The sequence below is a fragment of the Scyliorhinus torazame genome, unplaced genomic scaffold (assembly GCF_047496885.1).
Source record: "Scyliorhinus torazame isolate Kashiwa2021f unplaced genomic scaffold, sScyTor2.1 scaffold_1750, whole genome shotgun sequence".
NCBI classification, from domain to species: domain Eukaryota; kingdom Metazoa; phylum Chordata; class Chondrichthyes; order Carcharhiniformes; family Scyliorhinidae; genus Scyliorhinus; species Scyliorhinus torazame.
Window position 1 is genome coordinate 10001 of NW_027309477.1, and position 19461 is coordinate 29461.

At 60.7% G+C, this 19461-nt stretch overlaps 1 long non-coding RNA gene across 1 annotated transcript in view; it reads right to left on the minus strand.

Moving 5' to 3' along the window:
- LOC140407654 (uncharacterized) overlaps positions 1-19154 on the minus strand; it is a 22174-nt gene extending 3020 nt beyond the window's left edge. The window contains exons 1-2 of the long non-coding RNA XR_011939740.1: positions 19021-19154; positions 4946-5037 (exon numbers count right to left, since the gene is read on the minus strand). This is a non-coding gene — a long non-coding RNA (uncharacterized lncRNA). The remainder of the gene's footprint in view (positions 1-4945; positions 5038-19020) is intronic.
- Positions 19155-19461: the final 307 nt, after the last annotated feature.

Genomic DNA, 19461 nt, shown 5'->3' on the forward strand with positions numbered 1-19461 from the left:
GTATCTAACCCCGTGCTGTACCTGTCCTGCGAGTGTTTGATGGGGACAGTGTAGAGGGAGCTTTACTCTGTATCTAACCCTGTGTTGTACCTGTCCTGGGAGTGTTTGATGGGGACAGTGTAGAGGGAGCTTTACTCTGTATCTAACCCCGTGCTGTACCTGTCCTGGGAGTGTTTGATGGGGACAGTGTAGAGGGAGCTTTACTCTGTATCTACCCCCGTGCTGTACCTGTCCTGGGAGTGTTTGATGAGGACAGTGGAGAGGGAGCTTTACTCTGTATCTAACCCCGTGCTGTACCTGTCCTGGGAGTGTTTGATGGGGACAGTGTGGAGGGAGCTTTACTCTGTATCTAACCCCGTGCTGTACCTGTCCTGGGCGTGTTTGATGGGGACAGTGTAGAGGGAGCTTTACTCTGTATCTAACCCCGTGCTGTACCTGTCCTGGGAGTGTTTGATGGGGACAGTGTAGAGGGAGCTTTACTCTGTATCTAACCCCGTGCTGTATCTTTCCTGGGAGTGTTTGATGGGGACAGTGTAGAGGGAGCTTTACTGTCTATCTAACCCCCTGCTGTACCTGTCCTGGGAGTGTTTGATGGGGACAGTGTAGAGGGAGCTTTACTCTGTATCTAACCCCGTGCTGTACCTGTCCTGGGAGTGTTTGATGGGGACAGTGTAGAGGGAGCTTTACTCTGTATCTAACCCCGTGCTGTACCTGTCCTGGGAGTGTTTGATGGGGACAGCGTAGAGGGAGCTTTACTCTGTATCTAACCCCGTGCTGTACATGTACTGGGAGTGTTTGATGGGGACAGTGTAGAGGGAGCTTTACTCTGTATCTAACCCCGTGCTGGACCTGTCCTGCGAGTGTTTGATGGGGACAGTGTAGAGGGAGCTTTACTCTGTATCTAACCCTGTGCTGTACCTGTCCTGCGAGTGTTTGATGGGGACAGTGTAGAGGGAGCTTTACTCTGTACCTAACCCCGTGCTGTACCTGTCCTGGGAGTGTTTGATGGGAACAGTGTAGAGGGAGCTTTACTCTGTATCTAACCCTGTGTTGTACCTGTCCTGGGAGTGTTTGATGGGGACAGTGTAGAGGGAGCTTTACTCTGTATCTAACCCCATGCTGTACCTGTCCTGGGAGTGTTTGATGGGGACAGTGTAGAGGGAGCTTTACTCTGTATCTACCCCCGTGCTGTACCTGTCCTGGGCGTGTTTGATGGGGACAGTGTAGAGGGAGCTTTACTCTGTATCTACCCCCGTGCTGTACCTGTCCTGGGAGTGTTTGATGAGGACAGTGGAGAGGGAGCTTTACTCTGTATCTAACCCCGTGCTGTACCTGTCCTGGGAGTGTTTGATGGGGACAGTGTGGAGGGAGCTTTACTCTGTATCTAACCCCGTGCTGTACCTGTCCTGGGCGTGTTTGATGGGGACAGTGTAGAGGGAGCTTTACTCTGTATCTAACCCCGTGCTGTACCTGTCCTGGGAGTGTTTGATGGGGACAGTGTAGAGGGAGCTTTACTCTGTATCTAACCCCGTGCTGTATCTTTCCTGGGAGTGTTTGATGGGGACAGTGTAGAGGGAGCTTTACTGTCTATCTAACCCCCTGCTGTACCTGTCCTGGGAGTGTTTGATGGGGACAGTGTAGAGGGAGCTTTACTCTGTATCTAACCCCGTGCTGTACCTGTCCTGGGAGTGTTTGATGGGGACAGTGTAGAGGGAGCTTTACTCTGTATCTAACCCCGTGCTGTACCTGTCCTGGGAGTGTTTGATGGGGACAGTGTAGAGGGAGCTTTACTCTGTATCTGCTATACCTGTCCTGGGAGTGATTGTAATGGGGAGAGTGTAATGGGGAGAGAGTGTAATGGGGAGAGTGTAACGGGGAGAGTGTGTAATGGGGAGATAGTGTAATGTGGTGAGTGTGTAACGGGGAGAGAGTGTAGCGGGGAGAGTGTAACAGGGCGAGTGTGTAAGGGGAGAGAGTGTAACGGGGAGTGTGTAACGGGGGAGAGTGTAATGTGGTGAGTGTGTCACCGGGAGAGAGTGTGTAACGTGGAGTGTGCTACGGGGAGAGAGTGTAACGGGGAGTGTGTAACGGGGAGAGAGTGTAACGTGATGCGTGTATAACGGGGAGAGAGTGTAACGGGGATTGTGTAACGGGGAGAGAGTGTAACGTGGTGAGTGTGTAACGGGGAGAGAGTGTAACACGGTGAGTGTGTAACGGGGAAGAGTGTGTAACGTGGAGTGTGTAACAGGGAGAGAGTGTAACGGGGAGAGTGTGTAATGGGGAGAGTGTGTAACGTGATGCGTGTATAAGTGGGAGAGTGTGTAATAGGGGAGTGGAACACGGTGAGTGTGTAACGGGGAAGAGTGTGTAACGTGGAGTGTGTAACAGGGAGACAGTGTAACGTGGTGCGTGTGTAATGGGGAGAGTGTGTAATGTGGTGAGTGTGTAACAGGGAGAGTGTGTAATAGGGGAGAGAGTGTAACGTGGTGAGTGTGTAACGGGGAGAGTGTGTAATAGGGGAGAGAGTGTAACGTGGTGCGTGTGTAATGGGGAGAGTGTGTAATGTGGTGAGTGTGTAACAGGGAGAGTGTGTAATAGGGGAGAGAGTGTAACGTGGTGAGTGTGTAACGGGGAGAGTGTGTAATAGGGGAGAGAGTGTAACGTGGTGCGTGTGTAATGGGGAGAGTGTGTAATGTGGTGAGTGTGTAACAGGGAGAGTGTATAATAGGGGAGAGAGTGTAACGTGGTGAGTGTGTAACGGGGGGAGAGTGTAACGGGGAGTGTGTAATGGGGAGATAGTGTAATGTGGTGAGTGTGTCACTGGGAGAGTGTGTAATAGGGGAGAGAGTGTAACGTGGTGAGTGTGTAACGGGGAGAGTGTGTAATAGGGGAGACAGTGTAACACGGTGAGTGTGTAACGGGGAGAGAGTGTAATGTGGTGCGTGTGTAACGGGGAGAGAGTGTAACGGGGAGTGTGTAACGGGGAGAGAGTGTAACGTGGTGAGTGTGTAACGGGGAGAGAGTTTTAAGGGGAGTGTGTAACGGGGAGAGAGTGTAACGTGGTGAGTGTGTAACGGGGAGAGAGTGTAACGGGGAGTGTGTAACGGGGAGAGAGTGTAACGTGATGCGTGTGTAATGGGGAGAGAGTGTAATAGGGGAGAGAGTGTCACGTGGTGAGCGTGTAACGGGGAAGAGTGTGTAACGGGGAGAGAGCGTAACGTGGTGAGTGTGTAACAGGGAGAGAGTGTAACGGGGAGTGTGTAATGGGGAGATAGTGTAATGTGATGCGTGTGTAACGGGGAAGAGTGTGTAACGTGGAGTGTGTAACAGGGAGAGAGTGTAACGGGGAGTGTGTAACGGGGAGAGAGTGTAACGTGATGCGTGTGTAATGGGGAGAGAGTGTAATAGGGGAGAGAGTGTAACGTGGTGAGTGTGTAACGGGGAGAGAGTGTAACGTGATGAGTGTGTAATGGGGAGAGAGTGTAACGTGGTGAGTGTGTAACGGGGAGACTGTGTAATGTGGTGAGTGTGTAATGGGGTGGGGGTGTAACGGGGTGGGAGTGTATCGGGGTGAGTGTACAACGGGGTGAGTGTGTAACGGGGAGAGAGTGTAACGTGATGCGTGTGTAATGGGGAAGAGTGTGTAATAAAGGAGACAGTGTAACGTGGTGAGTGTGTAACGGGGAGAGTGTGTAATGTGGTGAGTGTGTAACGGGGTGGGGGTGTAACGGGGTGGGGGTGTAACAGGGTGAGTGTGTAATGGGGTGGGGGTGTAACAGGGTGGGGTGTTATGGGGTGGGGGTGTAACGGGGTGGGGGTGTAACGGGGTGGGGGTGTAACGGGGCGAGTGTGTAACGGGGCGAGTGTGTAACGGGGTGAGTGTGTAACGGGGTGGGGGTGTTATGGGGTGGGGGTGTTATGGGGTGGGGGTGTTCTGGGGCGAGTGTGTATTGTGGTGAGTGTGTAACGGGCTGGGGATGTAACGGGGTGGGGGTGTAACGGGGTGGGGGTGTAACGGGGTGAGTGTGTAACGGGGTGGGGGTGTAACGGGGTGGGGGTGTAACGGGGTGAGTGTGTAACGGGGCGGGGGTGTTATGGGGTGGGGGTGTTCTGGGGCGAGTGTGTAACGGGGCGAGTGTGTAACGTGGTGAGTGTGTAACGGGGTGAGTGTATAATGGGGTGAGTGTGTAATGAGGAGAGTGTGTATTGTGGTGAGTGTGTAATGGGCTGGGGATGTAACGGGGTGGGGGTGTAACGGGGTGAGTGTGTAATGGGGTGAGTGTGTAACAGGGTGGGGGTGTAACGGGGTGAGTGTGTAACGGGGTGAGTGTGTAACAGGGTGGGGGTGTAACGGGGTGGGGGTGGAACGGGGTGGGGGTGTAACGGGGTGGGGGTGTTCTGGGGTGGGGGTGTAATGGGGTGAGTGTGTAATGGGGTGAGTGTGTAACGGGGTGAGTGTATAACGGGGGGAGTGTGTAACGGGGAGAGTGTGTATTGTGGCGAGTGTGTAACGGGGTGTGGGTCTAACAGGGTGAGTGTGTAACGGGCTGGGGATGTAACGGGGTGGGGGTGTAACGGGGTGGGGGTGTAACGGGGTGAGTGTGTAACAGTGTGGGGGTGTAACGGGGTGGGGGTGTAACGGGGTGGGGGTGTAACGGGGTGGGGGTGTAACGGGGTGGGGGTGTTCTGGGGTGGGGGTGTAACGGGGTGGGGGTGTAACGGGGTGAGTGTGTAACGGGGTGGGGGTGTAACGGGGTGGGGGTGTAACGGGGTGGGGGTGTAACGGGGCGAGTGTGGAACGTGGTGAGTGTGTAACGGGGTGAGTGTGTAACGGGGTGAGTGTGTAACGGGGTGGGGGTGGCGAGGGTATCCGGGTATTCCTGCTCGATTGGAATGCTAGCCTCAGATGTGTTCCTTACCCAGAAGAATTCCCCAAATGGTTTACCTTCATTTCTATATCACCTCGCAAATCAATCTCAAAGCATCTGAACTCCTCCAGCACAGTCTTCGTGGCTGAAGACAAGTGAATCTTCTGGGCTGTGGAGGGGTGAAACAGGACAAGGTTAAAGGAGATGCCGCCTTCTGGCATTCACCATTCTGGGCACTGGGCCACTACCCGTACACTGCCATTCCATTCACTTTTACCTATATCATCTCACTCGGCTGAACACAGTGTCTCTAATTACCGACTCCGCAGGGGGCCCTGTTGGTTTAAATAAAGTTCCATTAGCCCAAACTTTCACGTTGCTTTAACTGCACCTCTGGCTGCCAAAAAGCCAGGCTGTCTGGCAAAACAGGACTGTTTAAAAAAAACTACCGCAGCACTCAAACACACTAATCCAGGCTTTTAACCCTGACTGTACTGAGTACATTATCATACAATACATCTGAAATTATTGCAGACATCACAAGGGTCAGTGCTGAGAGAGTGCTGCACTGTCGTAGGGTCAGTACTGAGTAAGCACCGTACTGTGGGAGGGTCAGTACTGAGGGAGCGCCGCACTGTCACAGGGTCAGTACTGAGTGAGCACTGTACTGTGGGAGGGTCAGTACTGAGGGAGCGCCGCACTGTCACAGGGTCAGTATTGAGGGAGCGCCGCACTGTCGGAGGGTCAGTACTGAGGGAGCGCCGCACTGTCGGAGGGTCACTACTGGGGGAGCGCAGCACTGTCCGAGGGTCAGTACTGAGGGAGTGCCGCACTGTCAGAGGGTCAGTACTGAGGTAGCGCCGCACTGTCGGAGGGTCAGTACTGAGGGAGTGCTGCACTGTCAGAGGGTCAGTACTGAGGGAGAGCCGCACTGTCAGAGGGTCAGTACTGAGGGAGTGCCGCACTGTGGGAGGGTCAGTACTGAGGGAGCGCCGCACTGTGGGAGGGTCAGTACTGAGGGAGTGCTGCACTGTGGGAGGGTCAGTACTGAGGGAGTGCTGCACTGTCAGAGGGTCAGTACTGAAGGAGCGCCGCACAGCGGGAGGGTCAGTACTGACGGAGTGCCGCACTGTCAGAGGGTCAGTACTGAGGGAGCGCCGCACTGTGGGAGGGTCAGTACTGAGGGAGCGCCGTACTGTGGGAGGGTCAGTACTGAGGGAGCTCAGCACTGTCGGAGGGTCAGTACTGAGGGAGCGCCGCACTGTCGGAGGGTCACTACTGGAGGAGCGCAGCACTGTCCGAGGGTCAGTACTGAGGGAGCGCAGCACTGTCCGAGGGTCAGTACTGAGGGAGTGCCGCACTGTCAGAGGGTCAGTACTGAGGGAGTGCTGCACTGTGGGAGGGTCAGTACTGAGGGAGTGCTGCACTGTCAGAGGGTCAGTACTGAGGGAGTGCCGCACAGCGGGAGGGTCAGTACTGACGGAGTGCCACACTGTCAGAGGGTCAGTACTGAGGGAGCGCCGCACTGTGGGAGGGTCAATACTGAAGGAGTGCTGCACTGTCCGAGGGTCAGTACTGAGTAAGCACCGTACTGTGGGAGGGTCAGTACTGAGGGAGTGCTGCACTGTCGTAGGGTCAGTACTGAGGGAGCGCCGTACTGTGGGAGGGTCAGTACTGAGGGAGCTCCGCACTGTCAGAGGGTCAGTACTGAGGGAGCGCCGCACTGTCGGAGGGTCACTACTGGGGGAGCGCAGCACTGTCCGAGGGTCAGTACTGAGGAAGCGCAGCACTGTCCGAGGGTCAGTACTGAGGGAGTACCGCACTGTCAGAGGGTCAGTACTGAGGGAGTGCTGCACTGTGGGAGGGTCAGTACTGAGGTAGTGCTGGACTGTCAGAGGGTCAGTACAAGGAGCGCCGCACAGCGGGAGGGTCAGTACTGACGGAGTGCCGCACTGTCAGAGGGTCAGTACTGAGGGAGCGCCGCACTGTGGGAGGGTCAGTACTGAGGGAGCGCCGTACTGTGGGAGGGTCAGTACTGAGGGAGCTCCGCACTGTCGGAGGGTCAGTACTGAGGGAGCGCCGCGCTGTCGGAGGGTCACTACTGGGGGAGCGCAGCACTGTCCGAGGGTCAGTACTGAGGGAGCGCAGCACTGTCAGAGGGTTAGTACTGAGGGAGTGCTGCACTGTGGGAGGGTCAGTACTGAGGGAGTGCTGCACTGTCAGAGGGTCAGTACTGAAGGAGCGCCGCACAGCGGGAGGGTCAGTACTGACGGAGTGCCACACTGTCAGAGGGTCATTACTGAGGGTGCGCCGCACTGTGGGAGGGTCAGTACTGAGGGAGCGCCGCACTGTGGGAGGGTCAATACTGAAGGAGTGCTGCACTGTCCGAGGGTCAGTACTGAGGGAGCGCTGCACTGTCAAAGGGTCAGTACTGAGGGAGCACCGCACTGTCGGAGGGTCAGTATTGAGGGAGTGCTGCACTGTCAGAGGGTCAGTACTGAGGGAGAGCCGCACTGTGGGAGGGTCAGTACTGAGGGAGTGCCGCACTGTCAGAGGGTCAGTACTGAGGGAGTGCCGCACAGTGGGAGGGTCAGTACTGAGGGAGTATCGCACTGTCAAGGGTCAATACTGAGGGAGTGCTGCACTGTCCGAGGGTCAGAACTGAGGGAGCGCCGCACTGCGGGAGGGTCAGCACTGTGGGAATGCTGCACTGTCAGAGGGTCAGTACTGAGGGAGTGCCGCACTGTCAGAGGGTCAGTACTGAGGGAGTGCTCCACTGTCAGAGGGTCAGTACTGAGGGAGCGCCGCACTGTGGGAGGGTCAGTATTGTGGGAGTGCTGCACTGTCAGTGGGTCAGTACTGAGGGAGTGCTGCACTATCAGAGGGTCAGTACTGAGGGAGTGCCGCACTGTTGGAGGGTCAGTACTGAGGGAGCGCCGCACTGCAGGAGGGTCAGTACTGGGGGGAGTGCCGCACTATCAGAGGGTCAGTACTGAGGGAGTGCCGCACTGTGGGAGGGTCAGTACTGAGGGAGAGCCGCACTGTGGGAGGGTCAGTACTGAGGGAGAGCCGCACTGTCAGAGGGTCAGTACTGAGGGAGTGCCGCACTGTAGGAGGGTCAGTACTGAGGGAGTGCCGCACTGTGGGAGGGTCAGGACTGAGGGTGCGCCGCACTGTCGGAGGGTCAGTACTGAGGGAGTGCCGCACTGTCAGAGGGTCAGTACTGAGGGAGCGCCGCACTGTGGGATGGTCAGTACTGAGGGAGCGCCGCACTGTCAGAGGGTCAGTACTGAGGGAGTGCCGCGCTGTCAGAGGGTCAGTACTGAGGGAGCGCCGCACTGTCAGAGGGTCAGTACTGAGGGAGTGCCGCACTGTCAGAGGGTCTGTACATGTGGGAGCGCCACACTGTGGGAGGGTCAGTACTGAGGGAGTGCCGCACTGTGGGAGGGTCAGTACTGAGGGAGCTCCGCACTGTCAGAGGGTCAGTACTGAGGGAGTGCCGCACTGTCAGAGGGTCAGTACTGAGAGAGTGCCGCACTGTGGGAGGGTCAGTACTGAGGGAGCGCCGCACTGTGGGATGGTCAGTACTGAGGGAGCGCCGCAGTGTCAGAGGGTCAGTACTGAGGGAGCGCCGCACTGTCAGAGGGTCAGTACTGAGGGAGTGCCGCACTGTCAGAGGGTCAGTACTGAGGGAGCGCCGCACTGTCAGAAGGTCAGTACTGAGGGAGTGCCGCACTGTGGGAGGGTCAGTGCTGAGGGAGTGCCGCACTGTGGGAGGGTCAGTACTGAGGGAGTGCCGCACTGTCAGAGGGTCAGTACTGAGGGAGCGCCGCACTGTCAGAGGGTCAGTACTGAGGGAGCACCGCACTGTCGGAGGGTCAGTACTGAGGGAGTGCCGCACTGTCAGAGGGTCAGTACTGAGGGAGTGCCGCTCTGTGGGAGGGTCAGTACTGAGGGAGCGCCGCACTGTGGGAGGGTCAGTACTGAGGGAGTGCCGCACTGTTGGAGGGTCAGTACTGAGGGAGCGCCGCACTGTGGGAGGGTCAGTACTGAGGGAGCGCCGCACTGTGGGAGGGTCAGTACTGAGGGAGTGCCGCACTGTGGGAGGGTCAATACTGAGGGAGCGCCGCACTGTGGGAGGGTCAGTACTGAGGGAGTGCCGCACTGTCAGAGGGTCAGTACTGAGGGAGCGCCGCACTGTGGGAGGGTCAGTACTGAGGGAGCGCCGCACTGTGGGAGGGTCAGTACTGAGGGAGCGCCGCACTGTGGGAAGGTCAGTGCTGAGGGAGTGCCGCACTGTGGGAGGTTCAGTACTGAGGGAGTGCCGCACTGTGGGAGGGTCAGTACTGAGGGAGTGCCACTCTGTGGGAGTGTCAGTACTGTGGGAGTGCTGCACAGTCAGTGGGTCAGTACTGAGGGAGCGTCGCACTGTCGGAGGGTCAGTACTGAGGGAGTGCCGCACTGTGGGAGGGTCAGTACTGAGGGAGAGCCGCACTGTGGGAGGGTCAGTACTGAGGGAGTGCCGCACTGTCAGAGGGTCCGTACTGAGGGTGTGCCGCACTGTGGGAGGGTCAGTACTGAGGGAGTGCCGCACTGTGGGAGGGTCAGTACTGAGGTGTGCGCCGCACTGTCGGAGGGTCAGTACTGAGGGAGTGCCGCACTCTCAGAGGGTCAGTACTGAGGGAGCGCCGCACAGTGGGATGGTCAGTACTGAGGGCGTGCCGCACTGTCAGAGGGTCAGTACTGAGGGAGTGCCGCACTGTCAGAGGGTCAGTACTGAGGGAGTGCCGCACTGTCAGAGGGTCAGTACTGAGGGACGCCGCTCTGTCGGAGGGTCAGTACTGAGGGAGTGCCGCACTGCCAGAGGGTCTGTACTGTGGGAGCGCCGCACTGTGGGAGGGTCAGTACTGAGGGAGTACCGCACTGTCAGAGGGTCAGTACTGAGGGAGTGCCGCACTGTGGGAGGGTCAGTACTGAGGGAGTGCCGCGCTGTCGGAGGGTCAGTAATCAGGGAGTGCCGCACTGTGGGAGGGTCAGGACTGAGGGAGCGCCGCACTGTGGGATGGTCAGTACTGAGGGAGTGCCGCAGTGTCAGAGGGTCAGTACTGAGGGAGCGCCGCACTGTCAGAGGGTCAGTACTGAGGGAGTGCCGCACTGTCAGAGGGTCAGTACTGAGGGAGCGCAGCACTGTCAGAAGGTCAGTACTGAGGGAGTGCCGCACTGTGGGAGGGTCAGTGCTGAGGGAGTGCCGCACTGTGGGAGGGTCAGTACTGAGGGAGTGCCGCACTGTCAGAGGGTCAGTACTGAGGGAGTGCTCCACTGTCAGAAGGTCAGTACTGAGGGAGCGCCGCAATGTCAGAGGGTCAGTACTGAGGGAGCACCGCACTGTCGGAGGGTCAGTACTGAGGGAGTGCCGCACTGTGGGAGGGTCAGTACTGAGGGAGCGCCTCACTGTGGGAGGGTCAGTACTGAGGGAGTGCCGCACTGTGGGAGGGTCAGTACTGAGGGAGCGCCGCACTGTGGGAGGGTCAGTACCGAGGGAGTGCCGCACTGTCAGAGGGTCAGTCCTGAGGGAGCGCCGCACTGTGGGAGGGTCCAGTACTGAGGGAGCGCCGCACTGTGGAGGGTCAGAACTGAGGGAGCGCCGCACTGTGGGAGGGTCCAGTACTGAGGGAGTGCCGCACTGTGGGAGGGTCAGTACTGAGGGAGTGCCGCTCTGTGGGAGTGTCAGTACTGAAGGAGGGCCGCACTGTCAGAGGGTCAGTACTGAGGGAGTGCCGCACTGTCAGAGGGTCAGTACTGAGGGAGAGTGCCGCTCTGTGGGAGTGTCAGTACTGAGGGAGTGCCACACTGTCAGAGGGTCAGTACTGAGGGAGTGCCGCACTGTGTGAGGGTCAGTACTGAGGGAGTGCCGCACTGTTAGAGGGTCAGTACTGAGGGAGTGCCGCACTGTCGGAGAGGTCAGTACTTGAGGGAGCGCCGCACTGTGTGAGGGTCAGTACTGAGGGAGTGCCGCGACTGTTGGAGGGGTCAGTACTGAGGGAGCGCCGCACTGTGGGAGGGTCAGTACTGAGGGAGCGCCGCACTGTGGGAAGGTCAGTACTGAGGGAGTGCCGCACTGTGGGAGGGTCAGTACTGAGGGAGCGCCGCACTGTGGGGAGGGTCAGTACTGAGGGAGTGCCGCACTGTGGGAGGGTCAGTACTGAGGGGAGCGCCGCACTGTGGGAGGGTCAGTACTGAGGGGAGCGCGCGCACTGTGGGAGGGTCAGTACTGAGGGAGTGCCGGCACTGTGGGGAGTGGTCAGTACTGAGGGGAGCGCCGCACTGTGGGAGGGTCAGTACTGAGGGAGTGCCGCACTGTCAGAGGGTCAGTACTGAGGGAGCGCCGCACTGTGGGAGGGTCAGTACTGAGGGAGCGCCGGCACTGTGGGAGGGTCAGTTACTGAGGGAGCGCCGCACTGTGGGAGGGTCAGTACTGAGGAGTGCCGCACTGTGGGAGGGTCAGTACTGAGGGAAGTGCCGCACTGTGGGAGGGTCAGTACTGTGGGAGTGCTGCACAGTCAGTGGGTCAGTACTGAGGTAGTGTCGCACTGTCGGAGGGTCAGTACTGAGGGGAGTGCCGCACTATCAGAGGGTCAGTACTGAGGGAGTGCCGCACTGTGGGAGGGTCAGTACTGAGGGAGAGCCGCACTGTGGGAGGGTCAGTACTGAGGGAGTGCCGCACTGTGGGAGGGTCATTACTGAGGGAGTGCCGCACTGTGGGAGGGTCATTACTGAGGGTGCGCCGCACTGTCGGAGGGTCAGTACTGAGGGAGTGCCGCACTGTCAGAGGGTCAGTACTGAGGGAGCGCCGCACAGTGGGATGGTCAGTACTGAGGGAGTGCCGCACTGTCAGAGGGTCAGTACTGAGGGAGTGCCGCACTGTCAGAGGGGTCAGTACTGAGGGAGTGCCGCACTGTCAGAGGGTCAGTACTGAGGGAGTGCCGCACTGTCAGAGGGTCTGTACTGAGGGAGCGCCGCACTGTGGGTGGGTCAGTACTGAGGGAGCGCCGCACTGTCAGAGGGTCAGTACTGAGGGAGTGCCGCACTGTCAGAGGGTCAGTACTGAGGGAGTGCCGCACTGTCAGAGGGTCAGTACTGAGGGAGTGCCGCACTGTCGGAGGGTCAGTACTGAGGGAGTGCCGCACAGTGGGATGGTCAGTACTGAGGGGAGTGCCGCACTGTCAGAGGGTCAGTACTGAGGGAGTGCCGCACTGTCAGAGGGTCAGTACTGAGGGAGCGCCGCACTGTGGGAGGGTCAGTACTGAGGGAGCGCCGCTCTGTCGGAGGGTCAGTACTGATGGAGTGCCGCACTGCCAGAGGGTCTGTACTGAGGGAGCGCCGCACTGTGGGAGGGTCAGTACTGAGGGAGCGCCGCACTGTGGGAGGGTCAGTACTGAGGGAGTGCCGCACTGTCAGAGGAGTCAGTACTGAGGGAGCGCCGCACTATGGGTGGGTCAGTACTGAGGGAGTGCCGCACTGTCAGAGGGTCAGTACTGAGGGAGTGCCGCACTGTGGGAGGGTCAGTACTGAGGGAGGGCCGCACTGTCAGAGGGTCAGTACTGAGGGAGTGCCGCACTGTGGGAGGGTCAGTTCTGAGGGAGTGCCGCACTGTCAGAGGGTCAGTACTGAGGGAGCGCCGCACTGTGGGGAGGGTCAGTACTGAGGGAGCGCCGCACTGTGTGAGGGTCAGTACTGAGGGAGCGCCGTACTGTGGGAGGGTCAGTACTGAGGGTGTGCCGCACTGTCAGAGGGTCAGTACTGAGGGGAGCGCCGCACTGTGGGAGGGTCAGTACTGAGGGAGCGCCGCACTGTGGGAGGGTCAGTACTGAGGGAGCGCCGCACTGTGGGAGGGTCAGTACTGAGGGAGTGCCGCACTGTGGGAGGGGTCAGCACTGAGGGAGCGCCGCACTGTGGGAGGGTCAGTACTGAGGGAGCGCCGCACTGTGGGAGGGTCAGTACTGAGGGAGTGCCGCACTGTCAGAGGGTCAGTACTGAGGGAGCGCCGCACTGTGGGCGCACTGTGGGAGGGTCAGTACTGAGGGAGTGCCGCACTGTGGGAGGGTCAGTACTGAGGGAGCGCCGCACTGTCAGAGGGTCAGTACTGAGGGAGTGCCGCACTGTGGGAGGGTCAGTACTGAGGGAGTGCCGCACTGTGGGAGGGTCAGTACTGAGGGAGCGCCGCACTGTGGGAGGGTCAGTACTGAGGGAGTGCCGCACTGTCAGAGGGTCAGTATACTGAGGGAGTGCCGCACTGTCAGAGGGTCAGTACTGAGGGAGTGCCGCACTGTCAGAGGGTCAGTACTGAGTGAGTGCTGCACTGTGGGAGGGTCAGTACTGAGGGAGTGCCGCACTGTCAGAGGGTCAGTACTGAGTGAGTGCCGCACTGTCAGAGGGTCAGTACTGAGTGAGTGCCGCACTGTGGGAGGGTCAGTACTGAGGGAGCGCCGCACTGTCAGAGGGTCAGTACTGAGGGAGTGCTGCACTGTCAGAGGGTCAGTACTGAGGGAGTGCCGCACTGTGGGAGGGTCAGTACTGAGGGAGCGCCGCACTGTCAGAGGGTCAGTACTGAGGGAGTGCCGCACTGTGGGAGGGTCAGTACTGAGGGAGCGCCGCAATGTCAGAGGGTCAGTACTGAGGGAGCACCGCACTGTCGGAGGGTCAGTACTGAGGGAGTGCCGCACTGTGGGAGGGTCAGTACTGAGGGAGCGCCTCACTGTGGGAGGGTCAGTACTGAGGGAGTGCCGCACTGTGGGAGGGTCAGTACTGAGGGAGCGCCGCACTGTGGGAGGGGTCAGTACCGAGGGAGTGCCGCACTGTCAGAGGGTCAGTCCTGAGGGAGCGCCGCACTGTGGGAGGGTCAGTACTGAGGGAGCGCCGCACTGTGGGAGGGTCAGAACTGAGGGAGCGCCGCACTGTGGGAGGGTCAGTACTGAGGGAGTGCCGCACTGTGGGAGGGTCAGTACTGAGGGAGTGCCGCTCTGTGGGAGTGTCAGTACTGAAGGAGGGCCGCACTGTCAGAGGGTCAGTACTGAGGGAGTGCCGCACTGTCAGAGGGTCAGTACTGAGGGAGTGCCGCTCTGTGGGAGTGTCAGTACTGAGGGGAGTGCCACACTGTCAGAGGGTCAGTACTGAGGGAGTGCCGCACTGTGTGAGGGTCAGTACTGAGGGAGTGCCGCACTGTTAGAGGGTCAGTACTGAGGGAGTGCCGCACTGTCGGAGGGTCAGTACTGAGGGAGCGCCGCACTGTGTGAGGGTCAGTACTGAGGGAGTGCCGCACTGTTGGAGGGTCAGTACTGAGGGAGCGCCGCACTGTGGGAGGGTCAGTACTGAGGGAGCGCCGCACTGTGGGAAGGTCAGTACTGAGGGAGTGCCGCACTGTGGGAGGGTCAGTACTGAGGGGAGCGCCGCACTGTGGGAGGGTCAGTACTGAGGGAGTGCCGCACTGTGGGAGGGTCAGTACTGAGGGAGCGCCGCACTGTGGGAGGGTCAGTACTGAGGGAGCGCCGCACTGTGGGAGGGTCAGTACTGAGGGAGTGCCGCACTGTGGGAGGGTCAGTACTGAGGGAGCGCCGCACTGTGGGAGGGTCAGTACTGAGGGAGTGCCGCACTGTCAGAGGGTCAGTACTGAGGGAGCGCCGCACTGTGGGAGGGTCAGTACTGAGGGAGCGCCGCACTGTGGGAGGGTCAGTACTGAGGGAGCGCCGCACTGTGGGAGGGTCAGTACTGAGGGAGTGCCGCACTGTGGGAGGGTCAGTACTGAGGGAGTGCCGCACTGTGGGAGGGTCAGTACTGTGGGAGTGCTGCACAGTCAGTGGGTCAGTACTGAGGTAGTGTCGCACTGTCGGAGGGTCAGTACTGAGGGAGTGCCGCACTATCAGAGGGTCAGTACTGAGGGAGTGCCGCACTGTGGGAGGGTCAGTACTGAGGGAGAGCCGCACTGTGGGAGGGTCAGTACTGAGGGAGTGCCGCACTGTGGGAGGGTCATTACTGAGGGGAGTGCCGCACTGTGGGAGGGTCATTACTGAGGGTGCGCCGCACTGTCGGAGGGTCAGTACTGAGGGAGTGCCGCACTGTCAGAGGGTCAGTACTGAGGGAGCGCCGCACAGTGGGATGGTCAGTACTGAGGGAGTGCCGCACTGTCAGAGGGTCAGTACTGAGGGAGTGCCGCACTGTCAGAGGGTCAGTACTGAGGGAGTGCCGCACTGTCAGAGGGTCAGTACTGAGGGAGTGCCGCACTGTCAGAGGGTCTGTACTGAGGGAGCGCCGCACTGTGGGTGGGTCAGTACTGAGGGAGCGCCGCACTGTCAGAGGGTCAGTACTGAGGGAGTGCCGCACTGTCAGAGGGTCAGTACTGAGGGAGTGCCGCACTGTCAGAGGGTCAGTACTGAGGGAGTGCCGCACTGTCGGAGGGTCAGTACTGAGGGAGTGCCGCACAGTGGGATGGTCAGTACTGAGGGAGTGCCGCACTGTCAGAGGGTCAGTACTGAGGGAGTGCCGCACTGTCAGAGGGTCAGTACTGAGGGAGCGCCGCACTGTGGGAGGGTCAGTACTGAGGGAGCGCCGCTCTGTCGGAGGGTCAGTACTGATGGAGTGCCGCACTGCCAGAGGGTCTGTACTGAGGGAGCGCCGCACTGTGGGAGGGTCAGTACTGAGGGAGCGCCGCACTGTGGGAGGGTCAGTACTGAGGGAGTGCCGCACTGTCAGAGGGTCAGTACTGAGGGAGCGCCGCACTATGGGTGGGTCAGTACTGAGGGAGTGCCGCACTGTCAGAGGGTCAGTACTGAGGGAGTGCCGCACTGTGGGAGGGTCAGTACTGAGGGAGGGCCGCACTGTCAGAGGGTCAGTACTGAGGGAGTGCCGCACTGTGGGAGGGTCAGTTCTGAGGGAGTGCCGCACTGTCAGAGGGTCAGTACTGAGGGAGCGCCGCACTGTGGGAGGGTCAGTACTGAGGGAGCGCCGCACTGTGTGAGGGTCAGTACTGAGGGAGCGCCGTACTGTGGGAGGGTCAGTACTGAGGGTGTGCCGCACTGTCAGAGGGTCAGTACTGAGGGAGCGCCGCACTGTGGGAGGGTCAGTACTGAGGGAGCGCCGCACTGTGGGAGGGTCAGTACTGAGGGGAGCGCCGCACTGTGGGAGGGTCAGTACTGAGGGAGTGCCGCACTGTGGGAGGGTCAGCACTGAGGGAGCGCCGCACTGTGGGAGGGTCAGTACTGAGGGAGCGCCGCACTGTGGGAGGGTCAGTACTGAGGGAGTGCCGCACTGTCAGAGGGTCAGTACTGAGGGAGCGCCGCACTGTGGGAGGGTCAGTACTGAGGGAGCGCCGCACTGTGGGAGGGTCAGTACTGAGGGAGTGCCGCACTGTGGGAGGGTCAGTACTGAGGGAGCGCCGCACTGTCAGAGGGTCAGTACTGAGGGAGTGCCGCACTGTGGGAGGGTCAGTACTGAGGGAGTGCCGCACTGTGGGAGGGTCAGTACTGAGGGAGCGCCGCACTGTGGGAGGGTCAGTACTGAGGGAGTGCCGCACTGTCAGAGGGTCAGTACTGAGGGAGTGCCGCACTGTCAGAGGGTCAGTACTGAGGGAGTGCCGCACTGTCAGAGGGTCAGTACTGAGTGAGTGCTGCACTGTGGGAGGGTCAGTACTGAGGGAGTGCCGCACTGTCAGAGGGTCAGTACTGAGTGAGTGCCGCACTGTCAGAGGGTCAGTACTGAGTGAGTGCCGCACTGTGGGAGGGTCAGTACTGAGGGAGCGCCGCACTGTCAGAGGGTCAGTACTGAGGGAGTGCTGCACTGTCAGAGGGTCAGTACTGAGGGAGTGCCGCACTGTGGGAGGGTCAGTACTGAGGGAGCGCCGCACTGTCAGAGGGTCAGTACTGAGGGAGTGCCGCACTGTGGGAGGGTCAGTACTGAGGGAGTGCCGCACTGTCAGAGGGTCAGTACTGAGGGAGTGCTGCACTGTCAGAGGGTCAGTACTGAGGGAGTGTGGCACTGTCAGAGGGTCAGTACTGAGGGAGTGCCGCACTGTGGGAGGGTCAGTACTGAGGGAGCGCCGCACTGTGGGAGAGTCAGTACTGAGGGAGTGCCGCACTGTCAGAGGGTCAGTACTGAGGGAGCGCCGCACTGTCGGAGGGTCAGTACTGAGGGAGCGCCGCACTGTGGGAGGGTCAGTACTGAGGGAGTGCCGCACTGTCAGAGGGTCAGTACTGAGGGAGTGCCGCACTGTGGGAGGGTCAGTACTGAGGGAGTGCCCGCACTGTGGGAGGGTCAGTACTGAGGGAGCGCCGCACTGTTTGGAGGGTCAGTACTGAGGGAGTGCCGCACTGTCGGAGGGTCAGTACTGAGGGAGTGCCGCACTGTGGGAGGGTCAGTACTGAGGGAGCGCCGCACTGTGGGAGGGTCAGTACTGAGGGAGTGCCGCACTGTGGGAGGGTCAGTACTGAGGGAGTGCCGCACTGTGGGAGGGTCAGTACTGAGGGAGCGCCGCACTGTGGGAGGGTCAGTACTGAGGGAGCGCCGCACTGTCAGAGGGTCAGTACTGAGGGAGTGCCGCACTGTGGGAGGGTCAGTACTGAGGGAGTGCCGCACTGTGGGAGGGTCAGTACTGAGGGAGCGCCGCACTGTCAGAGGGTCAGTACTGAGGGAGTGCCGCACTGTGGGAGGGTCAGTACTGAGGGAGCGCCGCACTGTGGGAGGGTCAGTACTGAGGGAGTGCCGCACTGTGGGAGGGTCAGTACTGAGGGAGTGCCGCACTGTGGGAGGGTCAGTACTGAGGGAGCGCCGCACTGTGGGAGGGTCAGTACTGAGGGAGCGCCGCACTGTCAGAGGGTCAGTACTGAGGGAGCGCCGCACTGTGGGAGGGTCAGTACTGAGGGAGCGCCGCACTGTCAGAGGGTCAGTACTGAGGGAGCGCCGCACTGTCAGAGGGTCAGTACTGAGGGAGTGTCGCACTGTGGGAGGTGCTGTTTGATAATAACTCAATCCGAGACCCCGCTGACCGTTGCGGTGGACATTAGGCATTGGTCAGCCACCTTGTTGAAGAGCAGACAGGACAACTTCCCCTCATCCCGGACCCAATATTTATCCGCGGACCGTCGTCACGGAAGCAGCTGGTCTGTCATTGTCGCTGATTATGGAATCTTGCTCTGCCCAAATTGGCTGCCGCAGCCCCTGCCTTCCAACAGGTGACCTCGGGGCGAGTGGGGGCGCGGCGTACCGATGGAGCGAGGGGCGTACCGATGGAGCGAGGGGCGTACCGATGGAGCGAGGGGCGTACCGATGGAGCGAGGGGCGTACCGATGGAGCGAGGGGCGTACCGATGGAGCGAGGGGCGTACCGAGGGAGCGAGGGGCGTACCGAGGGAGCGAGGGGCGTACCGATGGAGCGAGGGGCGTACCGATGGAGCGAGGGGCGTACCGATGGAGCGAGGGGCGTACCGATGGAGCGAGGGGCGTCCCGATGGAGCGAGGGGCGTACCGATGGAGCGAGGGGCGTACCGAGGGAGCGAGGGGCGTACCGAGGGAGCGAGGGGCGTACCGATGGAGCGAGGGCGTACCGATGGAGCGAGGGGCGTACCGATGGAGCGAGGGGCGTCCCGATGGAGCGAGGGGCGTACCGATGGAGCGAGGGGCGTACCGATGGAGCGAGGGGCGTACCGAGGGAGCGAGGGGGCGTACCGAGGGAGCGAGGGGCGTACCGATGGAGCGAGGGGCGTACCGATGGAGCGAGGGGCGTCCCGATGGAGCGAGGGGCGTACCGATGGAGCGAGGGGCGTACCGAGGGAGCGAGGGGCGTACCGAGGGAGCGAGGGGCGTACGATGGAGCGAGGGGCGTACCGATGGAGCGAGGGGCGTACCGATGGAGCGAGGGGCGTACCGATGGAGCGAGGGGCGTACCGATGGAGCGAGGGGCGTCCCGATGGAGGCGAGGGGCGTACCGATGGAGCGAGGGGCGTACCGAGGGAGCGAGGGGCGTACCGAGGGAGCGAGGGGCGTACCGAGGGAGCGAGGGGCGTACCGAGGGAGCGAGGGGCGTACCGATGGAGCGAGGGGCGTACCGATGGAGCGAGGGGCGTACCGATGGAGCGAGGGGCGTACCGATGGAGCGAGGGGCGTACCTTCACCGTTAGACTCCATCCGCGAGGCCGTGTTCACTGTGTCTCCAAACAGGCAGTAACGGGGCATCTTCAGGCCAACCACTCCGGCACACACCGGCCCTGGGGAAAGAGAGGTGGGAGGGAGATGGGTCGGTGGGGTGTGGTGGTGGGGGGGGGGGGGGGGGGGGGGGGGGGGGCGGGGAGGGGTGAGACTCGCCCGTCCCCCTCAGAGCCACCGACGAATGAAACAACCTGCCCCGCGGCACCTCGAGGGGGGCTGTGCCTCAACTCCCCAGGCCCCAGACCCTCACCCTGGGCCTCCCCAGGCCCCGGTGCCTCACCCTGGGCGTCCCCAGACCCCAGCTCCTCTCCCTGGGCCTCCCCAGGCCCCGGTGCCTCACGCTGGGCGTCCCAGACCTCAGCTCCTCACCCTGGGCCTCCCCTGGCCCCAGTGACTCATCC